Source organism: Ictidomys tridecemlineatus, chromosome 4 (genome assembly GCF_052094955.1).
Source record: "Ictidomys tridecemlineatus isolate mIctTri1 chromosome 4, mIctTri1.hap1, whole genome shotgun sequence".
NCBI classification, from domain to species: domain Eukaryota; kingdom Metazoa; phylum Chordata; class Mammalia; order Rodentia; family Sciuridae; genus Ictidomys; species Ictidomys tridecemlineatus.
The window spans coordinates 130562226-130579809 of record NC_135480.1 but is presented as its reverse complement, the minus strand read 5'-3'; the positions used below and the strand labels follow the sequence as shown (position 1 = coordinate 130579809).

The following is a 17584-nucleotide window of genomic DNA, read 5'->3' as shown; positions in this document are numbered from 1 at the left end:
TCAGTAATACTTTTTCCAAGTTTTAAAGCTATTTTTAGATGTGTCTAAAACGTTGACAGTCCCAACAAGTTCTCTGGATAATATATGGCAAATTTTACTATTTTATCAAAAAGATGGCAGATATTTTATTCCTTGAAACAAAAATGTATATTCTTTTTAAAATACATTGCTGATTTGTGTGTTTACACTATTACTCATATGATAAATAATCAACAATAATAATTTTATTATTTTTAAGCACGCACATATGTAAACACAATATGTATACATAAAAAATCTTGTTTAATAATTCTAACAAATCTTGAATGTAATCATTATTACTATTATTTTGTCTATGAGAATAAAAATAGTCTAACTCCTGTTTTACAGTTAATACACTGACAGAATTTCCTAACACCAAAGCATGGGGTTAAAATTAAAATAAAAAGAAGGAAATCGAGCTGTTATCCATACACTTCTCCATACAATTAATCTGGAGAGATGAAAGTAATTATTATTAGTTTGTTAAGAAAATCTATATGGTAGGGTAGAACTATTAGGCCCAACTTTCTGATGAAGGCTGAGGTTCACAAAATTGTAAATTATTGACATGAATTAGTTTGATATTGAGTAAGTATTGAGTAGCAGAATCAGGACTGTGTAACTCTTCTCACAATGTGTCTTTCCTTATTGCTTAAAATTAAACAAAGAGAAAATCATGTCATTCTGATTCTAATCAATATAATTAAGGCAGTATTTTTATAGGATGTACTGCTTTTATTCCAATAGTTAGTATAAAACTACCCAATGTGTGTATGCCAGTTTTGGGATATGCAAATGCCCTTGGAGAGAATTGTGCAATAGAAATATAGGTGATGGGTCAGCAGGGTCTGACATGAGGTAGCAGTATTTACTTTGTATGGAATTTTGGAAACATTTTTTGCATCCTCAATTTGAGGACATTGAAAGTTTAGAATTAGAATAACCTCTTGAGCTAAAATCTGACTACAATATTCCTCCAGGTTCCATTACAAATTCAGAGTCATCTTACTCTGGGAATTCAATCTGGGGATTGACAGGTCAGTGAATTTCTTCTGCATCCTCTCACCTGCAGGTGGGTCAGTGGAGCAGCTGAATATCACCATGCATTAGGTAGATCAGAAATAATGAGATTGGTGGATTGGCAGATGGACATGATAGATGAATGGATAGATGATAATAGATAGATAGGTAGGTAGGTAGATACATAGATAGTTAGATAGATAGATAAGCTAGATAGAATAAACAGATGGATCCCATTCTGGATCTGACATTGGCTTGTTGTGCCATTGACTTTTCAACCCTAGTAGGCTCTTAAGAGCTAATGCATTTTTCTCACTCCACACATGGATCCTCTCACAGCAGGCCTTCCATAGCAAAAGCATTTCAGAAATCCCAGTTTACCTTCATTTGTATTATCTACATTTCACCTGGCTTTTCCACTCAAGTTCATTTTTAGGCCAAGAGCCCAGCGGTGTTATTCTTTTAATTTTATATACCCACAGAGCTGAAACATTTGAAGTACAAGCGTGGGACTGTATACTTTTCAATTAGATGTTGGCAACACAAACACTTACAGACACTAACTGGCACAGAACAACTACCATTCTCTTAAATTAATGGATATACTCTGATGGCATGCCCAATGGTACAGCAATTTGGGAGCCTCAAGAACTATAGAAACCATGGAAATTATAGTCCACTGCACAACAAGAAGTCTTTTAGAAAGATTTTGCACAATTAGCTTATTTCAGAAATTAAGAATGCCAATTGGATCAATCAGCCAAATCTTGGCAGGACATTGATACTAATTGCCTTTTGTCACTATTTAGTTGCCTCTCTGTTTCCTTGAGTATAGAGAACCAGAGAAAAAGATTGCTTCTTACAGGAGTCAATAAAGATTTAAACTAAAGCCAATTTACTTGCGAAAGCACAGGGCCACAAGCCTACTTTTCCCCCAAACTCTTGAACTCTGTAAATTTTAAACATCAAGTTATTTTTTTCCACATATAAAGTCTCATTAAATATTCTATGTCTACATTTGGATGTAAGATTTCTTCGTGTAATGGCTTATAACTACATATCAAATTTTAATCTATTGCTATTATTATTATTTGCAAATTTCTAGTAGTCATTTTTATGGTCTACAACCATGGGTGTTATTGTTCCCTATCCATCTTATAATTTCAACTAAATCAAGCAATGAAAATTTTATAGTGCATCCCTAATTGTGCACCAGACTGGAACTGTTCATACAAATTCCAAGCAATTATAAGGCTTTCTGGGAAACATTGGCAGCAAACACTAGATTAAATGTTTATAACAGCAAGCCAGATGGGAAACAGAGATAAGGAAAATCTCATGGAAATATTTTTTTTTTCTCCAAACCACAACACTGTTTTAAATTAACCTGGCCAAGGGAAAACATTTTCACATTGTTGACCAATAACAAGTTTTTGGTAAATAATAGTCTTTAAATTGTGGGAATAATTTTACAAAAACATAACCATTTGTGTCATCTGTGACCAATGTTACAAACAGATACCAAATAGAATTGATGGGTGGCTCCAAGGATGTGTTAAAATGCTAATTTAAAAAGTTGATACTTTGAAGCTAAAAATGTAGCTTATATCATATGAGAAGTGGGGGAAAATCTCATGGAAATATTTAGCTGTACTTGAAAATGTCTGACATGGAGACTGTGGTGCATAAATAGGCTAGACAAATTCTGAAAAATACATTTGCTGCTTGAGAATTCAAGTAGAAGTCTGCCATTTTTAAAGATAAAAATCTATCTCTTAATGGAATTGGGCAATAAGTGTCTCACCCACTTAAGCCTGTGCTTGCTTCCTTTCATGTGATTAAAATGTTCTGAAAGTTAACAAAGGTAGATTTACAGTGAAGATACTAACACTGAAATATATATACTGTGTATGTGACACCATTGTGATTTTCTCTCCCTCACACTTCCTTTTTTTAGGTGATATTGGAGTGGACATGAGCATTTTTGGATTATGTCTAAATGGAACTTAAATTTGAAAGACATTTGTTTGCTTTGTTGGGATGTATTTTTGTGTGATGTAGACAGATCCATGAACACTTAACTTATTGATATTTTACAAGTTTGGAAATGGCTTTTGGGAATAGTCTTGCCATTCACTGCATCTAGTCACTTATAAAAAATGAAAGTACATGTTTTACCATAATTGACATATCCCATGGAGAAGAAACAAAGTTTAAATTGCAGATAGAAAGGAGTTGGTCTATGGAATATTTTTCCACTCAATAGTTTATGGGATATTTTCCCACTTAACAGTTGTGTAAAAATTTTCAAAGCTTAAAATATGTATGCATATAATTTTTAAAAATAAAACCTCTAAGTTATATTTCTTAAAGATTTTGAAAAAATAAGGTGTAAAATTATTCAAAAAATCACAAAAGCTCAAAGACATTATTATAACTGCTATTTGGAAAGATAGTTTGGAATATTCAATTAAAACAAATGAGAAATTACGGATTCTCTGATTTGGACATATATGAAGAGTATCTTCTTTTTCACTTTCAATTTTATCATCAAATGATTTGAGAAAATGTTAATATAAAAATAATAGGTTATGTCATATAAGGGATAAGGATGAGGAATGAAATCAATAGAAATTATTCTGATCTTAAGAAGGGAATTTGACATATCAAAAGAAGTAATTTATTAAGTTGAAGAGACACATTTTGAATAGAAGAAATTATCAAATCCTGAGATTAGTTTGTATCTAACAATGAAGATAAATGGATTATATGAGTACATTTGGGAAAATATTTAAATTTGTTGCTGTATAAATGAGCTCTTGCTTGCTGTGTTATAATTCCCCAAACCTAATGGCTTACATTATACTCTATAGGCCAAATCTGGCCTACAGCCTATTTTTGTACATCCTGCAAACTAAGAACAATTTTACATTTTTAAATATGTGTTGAAGAAGAAGAAAGAAGAAAAAAGAAGAGAAGGAAGAAGAAGACAGTGAACAACAACAGAGACCACAGATGGCCCAGAAAGTCTAATATACTGAATTCTTGCCAACCCCTATTTTAAAACAATTTATTGAACTCAGCATTCATCATGTTGGTGATTTTAGGATGGGCTCAGTTGGGCTGTTCTTCTGCTAGTCTGGTCTTGGCTGATCTCACTCATGTGTCTGCAGTCAGCTGGGTGGGCGGGATTACCTAAAGACTGGTTATATGGCACACCATCCCTTATAGGTTTGGTGGCAGGTGAACAGTCAACAGAAATGACAGAGTGAATGGGCCACAGTCTCTCATTATTCAGAAGACAGGTCAGGGCTTATTCTTAGGATGATAGTTTCAGTGTTTCTAATAACAGCTAGCCTCAAATTGACGAGGAAGAAATGAAAAACAATAACCAAAACCATCAGAGGGATTCTGGCCTTAGCTTAGATTATATTTGGTAATATAGTCCATCAAAGTAAGTGCTGTAGTTAGGTTCAGTTACCTAAGGCAGAGGGAGATGCTATGAAAACAGATGGATGAATAAAAAGGAAAAAGTTATGACCATTTTTATAATCCATCATACTTGTTGATTTGATGTGAAATAATAACAAAGAAGATAATGAAAACTAATCATATGCCATTGCTATAAGCACACTGATAATTAACTGCTAAATAAGTGATGTCAATTTAATGACTAAGATCAGTCACACAGTAGAAAATTTGAAATGTCCTGAAACTTTTCTGGTTTTGTATGAAAGAAATTTGAAGAATTCTTTCCCAAATTGACCACAGTTCTTTTATTTTATAAGTAATTATCAATAACTAGTGAATTTGAATGAATTTTTGCTCAACTATCAATAATAGAAAACATGATTTAGCATGACTACTCATGATAAGAGAAAATGAATTATTTTCTTTTTTTGAAAAGTTCTTACAAAATCATTGTCCAGTTAATAATGAAAACATTCATAAAGAAAAACATGTAAGAGAAAAATGTATATATAGACATTTGCTGGGTATTTCATTTAAAAGTGTTTTTTTGGATTTTGTGAGGTGGATAGTATTTTTTGCTCTGAAATTTGTAATTTATTATTTTTTTCCTATTCTAAAACATTTATTTTCCTATCTAATTTTAGATATATACTATTGCATTCTTTTCTTATATAAATCCTACAGAGTTTCCCAATTTCAGGCCCATGCCTGAATCTACCCAGGAAAGGACCAGGAAGTGTTCCAGCTCCAAAAGCCCAGGTCTGTCCAGGACAGCAGCTGGTACAGAGGGAGGAGGGAGAAGAAAAAGAGTTATAGCTCCTTGTGTGATCCTGTGGGGTGGTATTTGGCATCCTGCATCTTCTTGTCAGTTCCAAGATTGATTAAAAAGCCTTTGGTAATCTTTTCTGCCCTCAATCATGACACATGCAAATATCAGCTCTAAGGTAATCAGATCTCTATGGTTTTGAAGACGGCTAAACTGATAAATTCAAATACACATTTACTTTTGTTATCCCTATTCCTATTTCTCCATCAATTGCCCCCTGCCTGGAAGTGTTATTCAAATGAGATAAGAAGGGGATTTCAGTTTGACAAGTGGAGTAAAAATGTTTCTGAGAGACTGTATAATTTGCCCATGGTTACATGGTACATAGGGGAAGACAAGATGGCAAACAATTTGTGTGTATTACTGAGGACCATTTCTTCCCCATCTCTTCCCTCTTTATTCTTTCAATGCAAAGGGGCTCTTCTCTGAAATGATGAGAAGTGTATCTTCTATAGGAATGGCAACTTTTTCTTATATGCTAATCATTGCCCATTCAGAAATCCTGAAGAAATAGGGAAAACATTTTTTAAAAGGAACAATATTAAATGTTAGTATATGCTGAGTATCTCATTGTGGCACATAATTCTTCACATGTGAAGATTCAATTAGGTGATTTTAAGGGAGTATATGGTATAAATAAAGAGATATGTTGCTGGGGGCAATTCAGAAAGGAAGGAGGAATGATGAGCAATGGCTGGAAGGTCATATTTATGGATATGGTTTTATTTAACATATTAATTCCACAGTGCCTATCACAAAGCATAGAAGATCCCAGAATGACTCTTGAAAACCCTCTACTCCAAGTCCCTACATTTACAAAAGGGATACTTCATTTCCCTTAACCTGACCAACAAATCTGACTTGCCAGAATCACCCAGACAAACATCGACAGAGTTATTAACTCAGCTTTCTCTAGACTGAACTACAGATCATTACTATTCAAAACCAATAGATGCTCTTTAAAGCTGTCCTTAGCTTGATTTGGACCCTAAAGTTACTTCTGGTTTACTGCTATGTCCTGTTTTTTTTTTTTTTTTTTTCAGATTTTATTCCAAACCTGAAAACTCAACTTATTCTTCATTGTTATTTTGTTGTTTATTTTCATTCTGTGTATAGATAGTAATTGCACATAGAAAATAACACTTTTTGGTAATGAATTGAATTATCCCTATTCCATGAACAGTGTGAAGGCACCATCAATGAAGCTGAATGATCAAACTTTTTATCTTCAATAAAAACGTATAGTCCTTGAGGAAAGCAAGTGAATTTCATATATTACATCTTTTTAATAAGTATTCAGCATATGTTGGAACCTTAATATATATTTGACAGTACAAATTATGGAATCACCAGCCAGTGACTCAATACTGCCCTCACAGCTGCTAGTTATCATTATCTTTATATGTCAAATGATGACATTTTGATCCTGAGTAGATGAAAATGAGATTGGGATAAGCCTATTTTCAAATGGCTCAAAGAACAGTTCTCAATGCTACCTTCAAGAATGAATGTTAATAAGTCAAACATGTATAGTAATTTAATTATTTTGTCTTTTAAAAATTATCTCAAATAACCATTCTGAGAACCTAATAAAAGCAAAAAGAATAGTTATTATTACCATTTTACCATTGGGGAAATTAAGGTACCAGACATCAAATGATGAGCTCAAGGTCACAGACCACATTAAGAGCAGGACTGGGATCAAGGCCCAGATGCTGTCCTGGGTCCCATGACTCTTCCTTCCTTTTCCTAAATATCTATTTTCCCAAACTATGTGTCACCATTCAAACACCCTCTTCCCCATCTGGTCTAAAATAAAAATTAATAATATTTCTGGTTTCCAAAATTATTCAGTTTTTATTTTTTTAAATAATTGAGTGGGTCCATGTAGTACTTCTTTGAAATAATTAGAAAGGAATAATAGAATTCACTTCTCTCTCTCTTCTCTCTCTCTCTGTCTCTCTCTCTCTCTCTCTCTCTCTCTCTCTCTCTCTCTCTCTCTGTCTCTCTCTCTCCATATATATATATATATATATATATTTTTTTTTTTTTTTCTGAGTGAATAATACATACCTGTGAGAAATCTTTAAACAGACCTAATCATTTCCCCAAAACTTGAGGGACAAAATGGATGGGTAGCACCACAATTTCTGCAATCATTTTATTTGATTATGAAATACATATACTTGGCATCGAAAAGCAGATGCCTGTGGATTCAAGACCTATCCATGATTATAATAATTTTTAAAAATGCCCGAAAAGTAAAACCTAGATAACTACCAATCTGTTACACTTATGAGCTTCTTGGTTAATATGTTTAGAAACCAATATCATTGCAATGACTCAAAGGTACCACCAGATATTTCATTTTGCTTTATATTCTTAGACAAAACATGCCTATTAAAAACTACATGATTTTAACCTTTAGCTACCTCTCACCCCTAGTTTTCCCAAGGTCATGCCATCTGACCTGAGTCCAAGGCTTCTGAGAAGAAAGCCCATAGCAAAGGGACAGAAACTGTGAGGAAATCTGGAACGATTGTGTAAGCAGATCTTAATGACTATTCTTTAGCCTAATTTAAAGTCTTCTTCTTATACTTTAAAATCCTGATATTTCAGACACGAAATTAAAATGATGCCTCAACCAAATCATAGATGCAAGTCCAAAATGCTGTATAATTGCTCCATAACCCCTAGGAGAAGTTCTGATTAAAATGAGTCACATTGACCTTGGATGACATGGCCTAAGGGGCAATTATTCCCCAAGGGACTTAATTAAATGCAATTAGACCAGTGAGAGTACATTTAACGAGTCCCCTTGCGATACCTATATTTCCAATCTATTTTTCCAGCAACTTTCACTAATGATTTGATTCACTCAACATCTGTCAATGGATAATGATTGGGCACTCACAACTATAAGGTGATGATGGAATACCTAGGTCCCATGATTCAGAAATTAGAGAGAAAATATAGACACATGTCAAGTTGAACCAGAATATAAGAGGTCATCTGTTTATAGGCCAAATGTACAATAGAGAGAATGAGCAAAAAATACTGTCAGAGGAAAAGGTGCTTACTATAGGTGGAAGCAGATACAGTTGGCCTCAGGGACAACTTGAAGACTTGTAGGATATAGATAAGGATAGAATACTCTGAATCAGACTTTGATGCTGGAAAGAATTCCAGGGATCATCTTGTCTCATAAAACTTCCTCTTACACTGCTCTAGCACTCTTAAGGGGTTATGTAGTTTACCCCAAACCATCCTATTTGTGGCATGAAGTATTTTTTAAAAGGTGAGTAAAATGAGAAAGTTGAGTAGTATAGATGCATGAACTATATTTTGGGGATGATATATTGACCAGCTAAGTAAGGTAAATAGTACAGGTAAATATTGGTTGGAAAAATAAATTCAGGCCAATTTCTAAAAATGCTATGTTTTGAGTTTGGAATTTATTTTGTCAACAGAAAGGAATGTAGACATGTACTTGAGTTGTGGATTCTTATAATTAAAGTAGTATTTTCCGAAAGATTAATCTGGTAATTATGTCCCTGATGTATTGAAAATTGTCAGGACTGACAAAGGCCTGGATAACACTAATGTAATTACAACAACAGTCTCAGATAAGAACAATGATCTCTAATAATATTAAGAGAAGCCAAGAGCATTAGGAATAATATCAAGTATAATGACTAGGTTTCAGGTAAGGTTGTCAGGAGGTGTCAGGCAGTGGTGATTGTCAGATGGGAACCAGAGTAGAAAACTGAAGGATCAAGGGGACATTGAGAGGAAGAGGCATGGGCCAGGACTAGAGAGTTCTGGAAAGGCCCAAGAGCTCAGTCAGAAATGAGCTAGTGTCCAGGAAAATAATCCAGAATGGAAAAGAGCCTGGGCACTGCAGACCAGAGCAAGGTAACAGAAGGCTGCAGCAAGCAGGCAGAGATCAGGTGGGCTCAGACATGAGGAAAGGATATATAGCATGCCCCAAGGAATGGCCAAAGTCAGAAAATTTGGAATGGACTCTGAGATTATAACCCAGACCTGCTGACTAAGCAGCATCAAACAAAAAGATTCTGTGAGCAGAGAAGTCTAGAATGCAGTTGTGAGTTCATAGATAATTGTGGAGGCCCAGCATTAAGCAACATTGATACTGCCAATGGGAACATCCCAAAGGCAGATGAAATGTTTTCTTATGGTATCTGAAAATCTGGAGAAGCTTGAAAGAAAGGAAGACAAGGAAGAAACAAGTGGAAATTTAATGTTTAAAAATATACAGAAGTAATCACAGAAAAAAAAAAACTACAGGAATTTTTGTACAGAAGCTATTTTAGTAGTTAGTACTGTTTTTACTCTTAATTATATGGTTGGGTTGGGGAAACACAGTGGAAGCAGAACATAAAGTTGTTGGTGATACTAGGTGTACTTCTCTGGTACTATTGGATGTTGAAGAAAACTTTGCCCCAACTGGAAAGTAGCTTAGATGTTCCTTGCTATGTTAATAAGGAACTATCTTAGCCGAAGTAGAAGAAGTAGGATGGAGAGGGAATTCATCCAGGTCTGAAGACAATGATTTAGTTCTTTGGAGAATAAAAAAGGAGAACAGCAAATAAGGTGGAGCTGGGTTCCAGGAAGAATGGTGAGTTTGCATTTTGTCCAGTTTCATGTGGAACTGACAGAAGGTCCTTGAAAGAAAATTTTTTACTAGCCCCATAAAGACGCACACTAGCTGGAAATACAGATATTTGCCATCACATATGAACTGAAAATTGAAAGTGGATGAGAGAGGCATCTTTGCTTATTATTGCTAGTCACATCAACTAATTGTTATTTAAACAAAATTGTTTCTATTACTTCATTTTGAGGATGCCCACTCATTCTATACTAACAAGAGCATGAATGGCTATGGTAGACTTTGGCTTCAGCTACACTGGCTCATAATTAGATATGCAACTATTGAGGTTGTCAGTTGCCAACAGAACTGGAAGTATCATATAGATTAAAAAGGAGACCTTCTTGCAAGGAGTTGGAGGGTTAGAGGCTAATGGCAGGCTAGTCATCAGCAACCACCAAGTATCTGCAAAACAAAGCAGTTTACAGCTCTACCAGTCAAATGAGTTAAGTCTGGCTCATGTCAGCCTTTGAAATTTCAGGAGAGATGTGGCACAAAGTTTCTCTCTTGAGGTTTTTAATATTTTCTGTTTCTATCTTTGCCTTTCTCATGGCATCCTGAAACTTCTACCCTATTCCAGCCTAAACTATATAACCAACATGAAAATGTAAAAGGTCAAAATAAACAAAAGTATTCTGTGGGGAAAATTGCCTTGAATAAAGATGCATTTAGTTTATAGAATTTCTGAATATTGAATATAGTGGCTGAATACCTCAGGTCCTCATTTTTCCACGGATGCAGTTTAGTGCCATTAACTATGGGTGAACGATGGGGTGAGTGTGACACTGTAAATGCAGAGACAGGTCTGGGTCCATTGGCTTGGTGATAGCAAGGATGAGTGTGTTTCATGCCAGCCTTGTTGAAATACACCCAATTTTGAAATGACAATTTAATATAAGCAGCCAAACATGGACTTAGTCCAACCTCAAATGTCCTACTAAAACTGTGTGATGGCTCATAAAGATAGCTCTATCTCCAGGAATTTTATGGACTAAAGCAGTATGTTGAAGTGATAGATAGCACCCCAATACCTCCATTAAAATCTCTGTTGGTATTGTTTTGGACCACCATACAGTAGACGGGAACTAAGTACAAAGTCTTCATTTTAATTCTGATTCTGCACATGACTTAATCTTCCAATTAAAAAAAAAGTTTTAAATATAACCAATTCAAGAATATTTTTTCATGCTTATTGCTTTGAGAAGGCATTTTCTACTGTCATTGATGTCCCTTTTGTAAGAATCTATAATTCTTATTGACATGTTTCCTTTCAGAATTTATTGCCATAAACACATATTCCCAAAACACCTGGCATTTTTTAAAAATTCAAATAATGGGAATCATAATGACACATTGGTTTTTCCTTTTTTCTTTAGTTTCCAGGAAGCTCAGAGCTAAAAACAGTGCTGAATTACTTATCCCAAGTGTTAGATCCCCTTCATATTTTTAAAAATCTTTATTATATAAGAATATTTTGGAAAGTTTTTAAGCCCTTCAATATTTGGAGGCATTTTTACAGGGGTAAAAAAATTTTAAAGCTCTTTCTTTTAGCTCTTCATTATCTGGGCTTTGCCTGTTCATTGTGACTCTAGATGATTTTCCCACCATGATTTGATTCACTGAGTCAGTAATACTAATATACAATGTATTACTATCTCACCAATGAGCTTACCCCAGGATTGCAGTCCTACTTATTATAGGTGGATTGAAGGTGAGAGGTCAGAGAAGGTGAGATGCAGGAAGAGCAAGAGAGGAGTATGTAGTCCCATGAACGAATGAGAATAAAAGTGTGTTTGAGTAATATTCATCAAATATTGTCAAATTATTTTTATCTCTGGTGATCTAACATCCCCATTAGCATTAATAAGTGAGAGGTTGTTATAATGGCAGTGCTTTGGGATTTCACAGAGGGAAGAGTATATATGAAATTTTGATCATACACAAGATCCACTGAGGCAAATGCTAAAATCGTCTTGTAGATAATTAGATGTATTTTGAGTCTATACTTGAACTTAGGTACTGAGATGTTTTGCTGTTATAAAAATTCTTTTGATCTTTGCAATTTTTGGATGAATGTAACCATTTTAGGCTATTTCAAGAAAAAAATCAACTATGAGATTTATAGCTGCTAATGAAATCATAGGATAACTAACAAAACAAACTTCTGCATTGAGGTTTAACTGATCTTTTAAGACAGAAATTTCTGTGAGAAATTATGAATTAATTTATTCAATGAGAAATAAAATCACTAAAATATGCTGATTTCTTTTACTGTTTAAGAACTGAAATAATACTCATATTTTCAAAGAAGAAAGAAAAGTCATTTTTTGCCTTTCACTGAAAGTTAAAAGTAGGAGTTGGGATTTTTGTTGAACTTTCTTACATAGAAAGAAGAAGGTGATGTACAGAAATAAATATTGCATTTTGAAATTAATGTACATTAAGAAATAATAATGTACCCAAATCATAATTAATAACAATCTCCAGGTTTTGTAAGACTGATAGAAGAAATCCAGCAAGAAAGGACTGCTAGAATATGGATGCTTATTTTAACAGTATTATTTCTTCTTCACTGAGAATTCTTAATCTTTTTGATGCTGGAAAATTCCCCCTAAGCATTATCACAGATGGAGTTTATATAATGCCATAGGATCTCTTCATTTAGACAGAATTTACCCTTCAAATTTATCAAATGAACAGGGCCGGTTTTTGTTAATTGGCCATTTTATTGACTAAACTCAATGAATTAAACATTCATTTCACTGTCACTTTAAAAAGATTACCTATGGTATTCATGATCTCTGAGACTCAATGAACCTTACTGAAATCTAATGCTTGAAAACAAAAATGTCTGTCTTTAAGGAGCACAGGAATCTTATACAAAGCTAATTAATTTTAGTTCATTTTTACTCACTTATTCAACAGACACTTTTAGAATACTTACTGAGTTCTGATGGAGACAACTATGAACCAACTAGACCTTTCAGTTCTTTTGTCCTAGGTTTTATGGCTAGAGGTGGTAGGTGACTTTCTTGTTACAGTAAACTTAGCGCAAGGCTGGAAGTTTATATAAGGGTATGGGGGCCATGGGATCCCTAACTCATAAAGTGGTCAGTGAAAATGGCTTGTCAGAGTAGAGAATGAAGACTGGCTTATGTTTTTTTTTTGTAGCCATGAGATGGGGCCATTAAGCATTCTGTATAAATTCCCACCAACACCAAACGAGGAAGCACCCTTAGTTTTATCAGCCTGCCCAGACATGGATGAAAAGGGGGGGGGGGGTTGTGGGGTTTAGAATCTATCAGAAGTCAGCCACAAAAATTGGAGCCATATTCTTTATTTCAAGTAGTTAAATAAAGAGAATTTAGTTGACAATCAATTAAGAGTGTCTGAAAGCTCAGTCCTTGTCCCCAATGCCAATCTAATAATGAAGACACGATTTTGAGAAAAAGGAAAAGGAAGGTTTATTGCTTTGCTATGAACAAAGAAAATGAACAAAGCAACTGGAAGGGGTGATGAACAGAGATTGATGCAAGCAGGGGAACCAACAAGAGGAAATGGTTGGCCTGTGTGGAAGAAACACAGGGGACGCCTGTCCCAGAGGCTATGATTCTGCCCATCAGCAGGAACAGGAGCCTTCTAAAGAGGGGATTCAAAGGCTACATTCCATGTGTTCTCTGTTGGAGTTGTAATTTACTTGTTAATTTGGGAGACAGTCATTTCTGAGATCTTCTGGTGCCATCCCCAAAGTCTGGATTACTTTGTTCTTAGGGTGGGTGTGTGCTCAAGAACAGATAAATCTGCCTAAAATGGGGAAGAAAGGTCCAGTTTTCCCCAATGTTAGGGGGGATATGTTAGGGAGAAGCAGAGATAGAGGAAGAGAAAGAAACATATCCATTTCAAAAATAAGTTGCAGTGGCAGAGCATCAAGGGCTACATTCAAAGCATAATGTGGACCACTGTTACAGGGAATCAAGACCACAGGAAGGGAAGCATTTTAGTGATAAGGTTGGACTATAACTAAAGCAATTGTGTTGACAAACTATGCAAACTTTAAGTGATAGTCATGATCTAAATTGATAGGAGATAATAATATTTAATGATGTTTTGGTTTGGGGTTGGAATGACCCCCAAAGACTCATGTGTTTAAGGCATGAATGCAGCAATGTGCAGAGGCAGAACTTTGGAGGAGTCATTGGATCATGAAGGTGCTGCTGACTTCATCAGAGGATCTATCCATTGGTGTATTAATAATTCTGTGACATTAGAGGGAAGTGATGGAAATTATAGGAGATGGGGCCTAGTTGGAAGAAGTAGGTCTCTGGGGGAAAGCCTTAGAGGGATATTTCTCGTCTCCAGTCTCTTTCTCTGAGTCTCTTTCTGCTTCTCAGCTGCCATGAGCTGAGCAGCTTTCCTCTGCCATGTCTTGTCACCATGATGTTTCTGCCTCAGAGCCAGGTGACCTGCTAAAACTATATAAGAAAAATTATTTTTTTCCTCCTCTAAGTTGGTTTCAACAGATATTTGTCACATCACCAAAAATCTGGCTAACAAAAACAATAAGATGGGGAAGGAGAAGGAGGAAGAAAGATTAGTTAAAGATGGGACCCAGATATTTGGATAGGGCAGTTAGGTGGAAGGTAGTGATTTTTCATTGTGCCAATAATGTAGGAGGAAAGACAGGGATAGAGGACAGATGATTAATCTATTTGGGGTATATTAATTTGGGATTGTCCTTGAGATATGGACAAATGAAAAATTCTTTCAGAGAAGAACTAAAAGTTATCAATCTATTAAATAATTACAATCTTGGAAGAGTACTTTGATAGGTAAGAATTAAAACCATGGAAGATATCTAGGAAAGGAAAATACAAATTGAGAAAGTATCTAGGATTGAGAATTAAAGGGAAAGTACAGATTTAGGAATCCCCGGATTATTGAGAAAGTACAGCTGAAGAGGCTCAAGACAGTCAAGGGAAGTGAATAGTTCAAGAAGTAGGAGGTGGTCAGCCATTCAAATGTCTCAGAGAATTCAAGTATGACAACACTGAAAAGTACATACTTTATGTACTACCTAAGATTTCATTGGTGACTACAGATAAAGGCCATTGCATTTGGTTAGTAGAATCAGAAACTGTATTTGAGAAATACTGGTCAAAGAATACTCCTCCACCCCCCCAAAAAGTTGATGGATATAGGCTAGTAAACAAGAAGAGGTTTCAGAAAAGTAAAAAGGTGTAATTGAGGAAAGATGGATGTTAATGGATTTTATGCCATTTATCAAGGGATTAATTATTAAAAGAAGTAGAAATCCTGCTTCCATTTGTGTGAGTGTGAAAAATTTGAGATTTAAGTGGCAACAGTCTGAAAATTTTCATCCCAATGGCTCCTATTTCTTTGTGAAACAGGAGGTGAAGGGTAAAATTATGTCCTAAGAGTGAGGATGTAGAGTTGAGGAGGGAGAGGACAGATAGGGAGGATTGAGTGAGGGAAATTAGAGGAAAGTAAAAAAGAAATTGACATAGTTGTTGGAAATATAGGGTCTGGGGCCAGGGAGAGCACATTCAGGAAATATATGATTGCAAGAGGTACTGAGGATTAAGATGTTAAGAGTAAAGATCACAAATTTTTAGAGTCATGATTTTCAAGAGTTCTGATGCTGTTTGGAAGGACTTAATTGCCTAAGCAAAGACCCAGAGGAGATGTAAAGATGAATGGCTGAGGTTGAGGCATTAGAATTGAGGGTTAGAAAAATTGCAAGAGTCAGTTTGACAATGTAAACCATGTTGTCACTCTTGGGTAGAAAAAGCAGTGAAGCCTGGGTGTGGCTAATAGCAGGGGCAAAGAATAAGTCTTTAGAGTGACTAATCAGGAGGCCAGAAACAGTAAAATTGGGGAGTGCTGCATGCAAATTTACTGTTGGTAGGGGAACAGTTCCTGATGATGACAATGTGGGCTGTGTCTAAGAGGACAGATGGCTGGAGTGAAGAAGAGGTTCTGGGTATCAGGGGAGATATCCACACAGGTGTTGCCCGGGAGGAATTTAGTATGTGAGGCAGGGTGGAACTCTGAACCATGTGCTAGGCTTGCTAATGAACTGAGAGAGGCATGAAATGCAAATTTGTAAAAAGATACTGAAGAAATGATAGTCTAGGGAACCAAGTAAATACCAATCTCAAATCTATTCCCTAAACTAGGAAAATGAGCAGATTCTACTAGTGAAGATATCAGTGACTCACCATCCTAAAAAGAGAGCCTCTAGCAAGAAGTGTGAAGAATTGAGACTTTAGACAAAATGGAGTAACATAACTTATTCAGAGTCTTTAAACAAGGAATTGTTAGGGTTTTGCCCACATCTACTGATAGGCAAGTACCAATAAGCACTGAAACTGCCTGGAGTTTTTTGTGACTGCAGGAATGTGCTCTCTGCTCCTGCTCTACCTTACGTGGGGCAAATAGAATGGATGGGAAGGCTCACACCCTCAGGCTCAGCACTTAACAAATGGTGGAAGGAGAGAGTGGGTACATGTTCCCAACTTTCTTTGACCCAAGATAGGACAAATATTCTGTTCAGTTTTCCAAAGTTCCCAGAAGCTACAGTTGTTACAGCAGTAACTTGTTCATTAATTCACCCTGCACTGGTCTCCTTCCCTTGTCTGCCTCACTCCCATTCTCTTAGCTTCCTAGAATTGGGATTGTCAGTTAAGATGCAGAAAGCCCAAGTAAATTTTAATTTTACATAAATAACTAATTATTATAATTATTAATTATTATTACATGTCTGATTTATCATATAGACTGTAACTTACACTAATTTATTTTTAGTTTATCTGAAAGTATATCTGAACTTTTACATTTTTCTTTACCAAATCTGTCTAACCTGAGACTGCCTTTCAAATTCTCTACTTGTATTCATATCCTTGCCTCAGGGTCTGCTTCTGATGGATTCTAAACTAAGACAGTCAATGGCTATCCTGGAGGGATGAACTTTAAAGAAGAAAAGACTCTGATAACAAACTTCAGAAGCAACATCATACAGCAAGATTCAAATCAGATCAAACTTATAAAGGGCTAGTGCTCTAATTCTGGCTATAAACTCAAATTACCAGGAAAAGCCTACAAAGCCAACCTCAGCACATTTTGTCTGATTTGTGGAAGCCATCACCTCATCAGAAAAACACCTGTTACCCAGTCACCTTTATTAAACTCAATGCCAAGTATCATTAGTACATTATGCTACAATAATTTTCTGTTCATTCCATCACCAAATGTTCTAAATGTCTATCACTGGAAAACAGCCTCTCTTTCAATAAAATAACTGGGTAAGAAAAGAGTTTACTGCATATTGTTTGAACCCTCCATGAGTCACCATTTCCCAATATTGGGTTTGATTACATCAACACTGGGGATCCCAAATGCATTATTGTTAATGAATTTTCAAACTGACACTTGGGTTTTGTTTTTAATAATTTAATTAAAATCCCAAGTGTTTACGTGTTGCTATTCTTCCTGAGTGAGCCTTCTGCAAATTCTGGGTGGGATCTACTTTATCCATTTACCCAACCACATTATCA

At 35.4% G+C, this 17584-nt stretch overlaps 1 long non-coding RNA gene across 3 annotated transcripts in view; it reads left to right on the top strand.

Annotated features, from left to right (window-relative positions):
- The window catches only part of LOC144376874 (uncharacterized), a 256260-nt gene extending 238933 nt beyond the window's left edge, over window positions 1-17327 (top strand). For all 3 annotated transcript variants that reach the window (XR_013437246.1, XR_013437245.1, XR_013437244.1), the window contains exon 4: window positions 16940-17327. This is a non-coding gene — a long non-coding RNA (uncharacterized LOC144376874). The remainder of the gene's footprint in view (window positions 1-16939) is intronic.
- Window positions 17328-17584: the final 257 nt, after the last annotated feature.